Raw genomic sequence first — 9,179 nt, forward strand, 5'->3', positions numbered from 1 at the left:
GCAGCAGCAGTCCTGGTGGGCACTGTGCCCATCACAGACTGGACTAGACCTGCTCAATTCAAGTAGACTTATCATAGGACCATGGAATTAAAGACTAAGGCCCCTGAGAGATCACAGAATCAAAATCCTAAATCACTTGCCCAGAATCAGTTTTTCTAACTCAATGCTCTTTTCACCAGTGGTGTTAAAACTCTGTGGGCAGTAGATTGACTTGGAAAACCACAAATTAACGCTATCTATGAACTATTGTGTTTTTATTGATTTTGTTAAACATCTCCCAATTACATTTTGATTTTGCTGCCAGGAGAAAATGACACAGCTTCTCTATACCCATAATCCCTTTCTGCCGAGGCTGGTCATTAAGAAACAAATTTCTCAGCCATAGTAATTTATATAAGGTGGGAGACAAATGATACCCAAGCCAACGAATAGTAGATTTTTCAGTGTCAGGGATTAAATATTTGACATCTGCTTCCCTTAATTTGGGAAAGCTAAGTGGTGCAGTAGATAGAGCCCTGGGCCTGGAGTTAGAAGGACCTGAGTGATCATTTCTTAGCCAGTGCTCAAGCCCCTTTTGGGATTCAGGTAAAGAGCTCAACCAGCTTCCCCACGTATATACTACCTATTTCACAGGGTTGTTGGGAGGAAAGTACTTTGTAAACCTGAAAGCCTCTTAGAAATGTTGTTACTGCTGTTGTTAATGAGTTTATTTTCCAAACATTAGATGAAAATTATTCCTTCTTGGAAAGAAAATCGAAAGCAGAAAAAGTTTATGGTTGAAGGTAGGTTAATGAACTGGCACATTATTGGGTAGAGTTTGCTAAAAATAAGTGTAATGGGATAGGGAAGCCTCTAGGGGAAGCCTCTAGCCCCAGTGCCATTACACTAATATTCTGCCATGGCTTTATTTGGCCCTTTGTCTTCGGTGCCTGATGCAGCTCCCTCCAGCCGCTGGCAGATGTTTGCCATGCACACCAGCCCCCGGGAGCAATGAAGCTGTGTCAGAACATCTCCACACTGGTAAAGGGGGGAAATGTGTCCCACCACACCTGTTATCCAAGCTTCCATGTGAGGCGGTATAAACAGGGACACGAACATCGGAAGAAATGGGCAGTTAATGGAACAAGCATTTATTGAAATTTGCTCATCTGTGCAATAAGGAGTTGGGAATAGATGGTCCTCCTCTGCCTTCCAGCTCCGGATCTACCATCCTATGACCTCTTGGCCTTCATTTTCTCATCTACAAAATGAGAGAGCTGGGGTGAAGTCTCTTCCAGCTAGAAATCCATGATTTTATTAAGTACTCACTATGGGTAAGGGAGGAAATCTGCCTTAAGCACCTACTATGTGCTTCTGTGTGCCTTCATCTACCGGAAAAGGAAATGGCAAAGTCCTCAAGTTTCCTTGCCAAGAAAACCTCATTGGCTTCCAAAAAATTGGGTGGGGATAGGATAAGTAAACAATAACAACAACTGCCAGGCACTGTGCTAAGTACTTTACAAAAATCTCCTTTGGTGCAATAACCCCAAGAGGTTGGTGCTGTTGTGATGCCCTTTTTACATTTAGGGAAACTGAGACAGAGAAAGTTGCTTTTTAAGTGACTTGCCCAGAATCATCTAGCTAATAAGGGTTTGAGGCCAGATTTGAACTGGGTTTTCATGTCCCCAAGGCTAACACCCTCATACTATGTATGCGAGACAGAATATAGCTCCTCCCTAGTCATGTGCTTATAAGCCAATGGGCAATAATATCAATGAATCTGAAAGGTATACACATTAAAGTATCTATGCTTGTTAAAGTTCCCCCCTAAAAAAAAAAATAAAAACAAACCTAGGAGAATATGCTTCTTATTCTAGCAGAAAGTGGAAGAGTAAAAACAAGGTGATATTAAAAGCTCCAAGCTTGACCAATCTCAACAGAATCCTTTTCTTCCTAGAGAAAAGCAACCATCTGTTCCCAAGGAGTGTGGCCATATCTCCACCTCTGTTTACATCATCACAAAGAAAGAGCCTCAACTCTCTGTTGACCCCCTAATTCTCAAAAATTTTTGTTAAAAGCTTTTATTAAGCACCTACTGCATACCATGCCTTGTGTTAGACAGATACAAATGTTGTTGTCCAGGTTTTCTTGGTAAAGATACTGGAGTGGTTTGCCATTTCTTTCTCTGGCTCATTTGACAGATAAGGAAACTGAGGCAAACAAGATGAAAGCACTTCCTCAGGGTCACATAGCTAATAAGTACCTGAGACTAGATTTGAACTCCTGTTCAAATCTTCCCGACTCCAGGCTCAGTGCTCTATTCATTACACCACTTAGCTGAAAGTAATAAGTGAGATAGAAGACAGTATATTCATTTCAATCCACCATCAATTATTACCTCTATGTTATGATTTTTGTTTACAGCTATTATTTATTATTTATAATAGTATATTTATTTATTGTTTGCAATAAATATTGTTTACCATTATTATTCATTGGTTACAATAGCAAAGATATTTGTTATTTACAATAAATGGTTTGCAATTATTATTTATTGCTCACAATATCATCTATTTTTTCTTAAGTACTTACTATATGGACAGACACCCTCTAGAGCACGGGGGATACAGAGGCAAAAGTGAAGCAGTCCCTGCCCTCAAGGAGTTTCTACTCCATAGAGGGAGAGGATGTGATTGGCAATAGCTCCTTCAATTAACAAACATTTGTTCATGGCTAACCATGTCCCAGGTGCTGTACTAAGATATAGGGATTCAAAACCAAGGAATAAACAGCCCAACATTGCCAGAAAAATCTGTTTAACTTTGTTTCATTATGTTGTTTCATTTGGGGCCTCTCTCCATTCTCCATTTGTCTTTGTGTGGCAATCCGGATCCTGTTGAGGGTAGCTTTCTACAATAGGGAGAAAACATGCTACAGAATTACATTTACTTTCATTGAACCATTATGTATTTTTTTTTTTTTTTTTTTTGCTGAGGTACTTGGGGTTAAGTGACTTGCCCAGGGTCGCACAGTGAGGAAGTGTTTAAGTGTCTGAGGCCAGATTTGAACTCAGGTCTTCTTGACTTCAGGGCTGGTGCTCTATCCACTGCACCACCTAACTGCCCAGACCATTATGTATTTAAGGACCTATAACATGCAAAAATCCTCTCCATTGAGGAGTTCCAAGAGAGCTATAATCTAGATCCTGCCTGCAAGGAGCTTACACTCTAATATGGAACTGATAACAATGTTTACCTTGTATTGCACCATGATAGCAATAAAAGATGCTTATCTTGTATGTTCTGTCTATTAAATGAGGGGGGACTAGACCTTCCCAGCTATAGATTGCTAATCTTATGAGCCTTAAGCCTTTTCTGGGTCTGTTTTCTCATCTGTATAATGAACAAACAGCCTCTAAGGTCTCTTTCAGCTCTGGAGCTGTGACTGAGATTTTGCAAGAAGTTTGCTATAAAACTCAACCCCGAAGGTCTCTGCTGTGCCTTTTCAGAATACAGGAGCAGGGGAAGAGCAATGGATCGGCTGCAGCTGCCCCACAGAGTTGGGCTTTGCTACTCAGGGATACCTCCGGGGGCCACGCTTTTATCCCCTGCACTGAAGCTCTGACAGATAACAGCTCTGATGTTATTCAGTGGCCATGTCGATGCACCAGGAACGTGTGATGCTCCCAACATTCCCCACCGCTGACATGAGCAGCCTGACAAATCTGGACTCACAAAATCTGGATTGTTTGTTTTATTTTCTTTAGTGGAACTCAGAAGCACTGAGTCAAATCCTCTTGAACGCATCCTCCCTTTTGAAGCTGCTAGGAGCCAGCCTTCCTGCTCCCTGCCCTCCCCTCCCTTTGTTTTCCCTTCTGGCTGGCATCAAAGAAGCTAGAAAAAAGGGAGCAGGTCTTTCTACCTGCCACCAGTCTGTGGGTGATCCTTCCCTCTAAATTTGAGCCTCAGGATCAGAAGAGAAAAAGTAGCAGGCATCAAGACGTACTATGGCTAGGAGAGAAGGCTGCCTGCCCATTTTCGGTCCAAATCGGTAGGATCCTCTCCCTGTATATCTGGATGACAAGGAAGGTCTAAAATAAAAAGTGGGCCACATGGTGGCGTGGACATCCTTCGTCCCACGCTCTTAGACCTGACCTTCCAATCCTGACCTTTGGAAACTGATGGAGACAGAGAAGGAAAAAAAAAAATCCGGTGTCCATCTCCCAATAGCTTTGTGTTTCTAGAAGCAATCGTAAATAATGCTGATTGTTCCTGACCATTATTGCTATGAATTATGCTTGCATGAATTCTGAATATAATTCCTTAAAGGAGAAAATCTTTAAAACCCAAGCTTCTCTGATATATCATAGTCATATCATAGCTGAAAATTTTCATGGACAGCCACGTTTCCTGGAAATTGTTTATTCTTGTGAGCAATATTAGAGTATAAACTTTTATTAGTCAATGCATTAAAATGTGTTTTTACTGATTGGCTGTGGAATCATTCGGGAGATGTTTGGGCATGAATGTGAGGAGTTTAGGGTTCAGTCCAGTCCCCCCCCCAAAAAAAAATTAACAAGGACAAGACATACGCCCAGTCTACCTGGGCGCTGCTACTTATCTCCAGGTATTTTACATCCATTGAAAATACACGTTGTTGCTATGGCAATAACATGAGTCCCTGGCAGGATTGGGGATGGGTGGAGAAGGAATATTAGACTTTGGGGAGGCGGTTTTGTTTTCATTTGGGTGAGGCCATAGCCAAAGGCCCAATTGTTGATTCTCAGCAACTAACCAAACCTGTTGAGTCAATTCAGTTCTGCAATCAATCAATCCACAGGTATTTATTAAGCCCCTATTCTGCCCTGACCCTGGGAACACAAATACAAAGAATAAAAGAACCTCTGTCCCTTAGGAGCTTCCATTTTATCTGGTCAGGTCAACGCGGCAATCCATCAAACCCATTTATTAAACACCTGCTGGATGCAGGCTCCTAGGTTAAGGACACGGTGATGGAAAGCCAGCACAGTTACTTCCCAGGAAGAGCTTACATATAGTCTAATTGGGTAGGATCATCAGATCCATTTGGATTTGACTTTAACATTCAGACTCATTATTTGGCAAATTATTTGGCCAAAAGGGAGAATTACTTACTCAAGGTCATACAGTTATTAAGTGGAAGAGAAGGGGATACAAATCTACGTCTCCCAATCCCACCCTTCCGTGCTGCCATGAATACAACAAGCAGCTTGTGTAGCAGATTGATGAAAGAAGAGCCCAAAGTGCTCTGGGAAATTCTGAGAATTTGTCTTCAGATATCAGGAGGAAGAAGTGATTTCTGAACTGAACCTGGAAGCAGAAGAGGATTGCACCAGCTGGAAATGAAGGAGAACAAGTTCCAGTAAAGGATTAAAAAGGACATTGGTGTTGTCTCCATTTGAGGTTTTCTTGGCAGAGAGATTAGAGTTTGCCATTTTCTTCTCCAGCTCATTTTACAGATCTTCCTAATTCCAGACCTGGCATTCTAACCACTATGCTACCTAATTGCATTAATAAAAATGCAGTCAAATGTCCTCTTTCTTTATGCTTTAAAGGAGCTAGGAATGGGGTGGTACATAGGCAGTGTTGCCTAATGCATAGTGGTCCAAATATCTGGATTTGTTACTTGACCTAGATCAGGGATTTCTATCCTTTTTTCTGTGCCATGGACCCCTCAGGCAGGTGGGTGGAAATATCAGAATAATGTTGTTAAAGGCACAGAATCCATAGGTTTATAAAAGAAACCAAAGGGTTTTTTTTACAAAGATGTAATTTTTCCCCAATCAAAGTTCACAGACTCTCCCTGGATCCCCTTATTCACAGAATCTTTGGTGACTTGTAGCTTCCAAGTTAAGAACCCCTGACTGAGGTAAACATACAACATGGGGATTGAATAACTTATCTTTTTTGGGGGGGGCGGTTGGGGAGGCAAGGGATGTAGAATGGGTTCAGCTAGGTGGCACAGTAGAAGGAATACTGTGTCCAGAATCAGGAAGATTCATGTTTCTGAGTTCAAATCTGAATTTACTAGCTATATGATCCTGGGGAAGTCACTTTAGCCTGTTTACCTCAGTTTCCTCATCTGTCAAATGAGCTAGAAAAGGCAATAGCCAACCACTGCAGTATATTTGCCAAGAAAATACAAATACAAATGAGGTCTTGAAAAGTTGGACCTTACTATATGACTGGACCCATGATTTCTTTAGTATAAGAAACTCTTGATAAGAAAACTCTATCCATCAAAGCAGGTAGGTACCTGCCTTGCAGTTTATATTTTTAAACAGTTGTCCTAGGCCTTGAGGCCTAAAGAAAGGTCACATAACCCGAATGCTTCAGGAAGGGATCCTTCAATACCCGATTCTTAGACCCCCTCTCTAACGAGGCCATTTTCTCCTTTTCCCTTCTAGGACATACCTGGAATTGCCCTCTTGTCCCAGAGGTCAGTGTATATAGTAGACCCAGAAGCTAACCCAATCAGCTTGTTATCCTCAGAGAGCTGTTATCAGCTGATTTCATTACATTTCTATATCCAACCACTACCCTGTCCATCCCTGATAAATATTTCCAGGAGCTATGAGTAATTTATTTTTCTCTTTACGCACGAAATCCAGCAAATAAATAGGAAATGGCTTTTATTTGTCCCTCCAGCTGCCCGTGACCCTGTTGGCCCTTCGAGGTTCTGTTCTGTCTTAGCTTCAAACTGGAATGCTGGTGTAGAGCCACAGCCTCCATCCCCCCCTCACTCCCTCCCCTGTTGCCAAACAAGAGGCCAGAAGTCCTGAGAACCAGGTAGGAAACATCAATATGGATGGCACAATCATGTGCGTGTGTGCCCATGGATGCCAGGGGGGTCCTTCTGTCCCTCTACATGACATTGGGATGTCTCTTCCTTGGCTGTTGGGGATCAGTTTAAGTAAGCCAGCTCTTCACAGTGTGTGGATCGTCGGCACCCGGCGGCACCAAGGAGAGTTTCCCAGGGGAGCCTCCTATCATAACTAAGTCTTCTGGTTGGAGATGTCAGCAAGATCCCCTTTCCCACAGTGCTCCCTCAGGCCCCTTTCTTCCTATAGGTCAGCTATCAAGCAACACATTTATTGAGTATCTGCCACGGGTTGGAGTTCTGGGATAGGGAGATGAAGACCTATATAAACCTGGAAAGACAATGACATCAGATACTATGTAAACAAGGTCTGTGGGTCCGTGAAGGCAGAAGTCCCTGAAGTTGCTTTTGTCTGAGCTCTGAGGAAATCAAAGAAGTTCATAGGTTGAGGGCTGAAGGGGACCTTAGAGGCCATTTAGGCAAAACCTTTCTTTTTACAAATGAGGGAAACTGAGGCAAATGACTTGGGTTCATGGGATTACAAGTAAGAGCTGAAAGGGACCTTGGTGGTTAAAAAAGTATAACTCCCTTAGTTTACAGATTGAAGAAACTGAGACCTGGAAAGGTGAGGAGATTTAGGATCACAGTATACTAGATTTAAAAATGAAAGTGATCTTAGAGGCCATCTGATCCAACCACCATCATGCTAAAGAAATAATTTATCCACCCCTCATTGAACAGTTTTTAGCAACAACCTTCAACACAAACAAGCATGGTCCAACACAAATTGGCCATGGCCAGAAATGTGTGTCTTCTTCTGGATTTTAAACCCAGAAGCCTCTCTGGCAAGAGCCAATCCCTTATTTATAGATAAGGAAACGGAGGCCCATGGAAATGACAATCACAGAGCCTAGATTTGGGGCTGAAGCTTTCGAGTCGTCTTGTCCAACTCTCCCCCTTAACAGAAAGGCAGATTGAGACCTAGAAAGGGAAAAGCCTTCCCAAGGTCACCCAGGAAGCACAGTTTAAATTCAAACTCAGTCCTCCCAGTCCCAATAGAATTCGCTTACCACTGTACCAACCTGCCCCCTGCAGGATATACTTGGAAATTAAGGTCGTTAAAAAAAAATAAAACATATCAATACTTTATTTCTTTTTTAATTAGAGGGTTGGACTAAAACATCTCTAAGGCTCCTGCTGGCTCTCATTCCTATGCTGACATAAGTGGCATAGACAGGAGCTGAACCCAGATCATGGGGAAAGCAAACTAATAGACGACTTTTAGGGCTGGAAGGGATTTCACTGGAAACAGGAGGTAACTGAGAATCAGGGGGAAAAGTGAATTTCCTCTGACAGAGAATAGCCTCAATACCAAAACTCCATGTTTCTTTTTTTTTTAACTTAAAAAAAGTATTCATTTTAAACCAATACAAAATGAGAAAAAAATGCCATGTACACAGCAGAACATAGAGAGAAAACAATATAAAACCATGGATTTTTATTTCAGGCATTTTAAAAAATTCCATGTTTCCTGGCCCTGATCCAAAGCTCCGCTCATTTCCTAAGGCATGGGTCAGATCACATCACTTTCCTATTCACTGAACTTGCAGTGGCTCCCTATCGCCTCCAGGATCCAACATAAAAGTCTTAGTTTGGTATTCAAAGCCCAACATGACCCCTCCTGCCTTTCCAGGCTTCTTCCATCTTATTCCCTTTTCCATAAGCCACTGATACTAGAATCCTGGCTGTTCCACCCACAAGTCCCTCCGTCTCCCGACTCATGCTGTTTTAATGATTTCTCCCCAAGTCTGGAACGCTCTCCATCCTCATTCCCAGCTTCCAATTTCCCTGGCTTTCTTGTGCTTCAACTAAAATCCCACCTTTCCCCATCCCCCTTAAGTCTTGAGTTTCCCCTATACTGAATGCCTTCAATTTCTCCCCTTTTATCTTGTTTGTACATAGTCATTAACATATGCTAACACATTTATTGTTAGCTTGAGCTCCCGGAGGACATATATTGTCTTTTTGTTTTCTTTGTGAACCTTGGTCTCAGCACTGTGCCTGGCACATAGTAGGTGCTTTTTTCCCTTTTCTAGGGTTTCAGAAACAATTTAGGACTGCAACATAGGTCTAGGTACAGCAGGTGGCGCTCCTCATTCCATATTCAACAATTCCCCATGGGCGATTTCTCAACTTCCAGTCTCCCAGCACAAAAGGATGCTTTGAGATCACCCTTTTCTCTGGTGATTGGCATAACGATGTGAATGATTATACCCACCCTGTTTAATCTTCTTCCTAACAAAGTTGTTTATTTTTAATCATCATCAACTGCTATTTGAAAG

Source organism: Antechinus flavipes, chromosome 5 (assembly GCF_016432865.1).
Source record: "Antechinus flavipes isolate AdamAnt ecotype Samford, QLD, Australia chromosome 5, AdamAnt_v2, whole genome shotgun sequence".
In the NCBI taxonomy this organism is placed as follows: domain Eukaryota; kingdom Metazoa; phylum Chordata; class Mammalia; order Dasyuromorphia; family Dasyuridae; genus Antechinus; species Antechinus flavipes.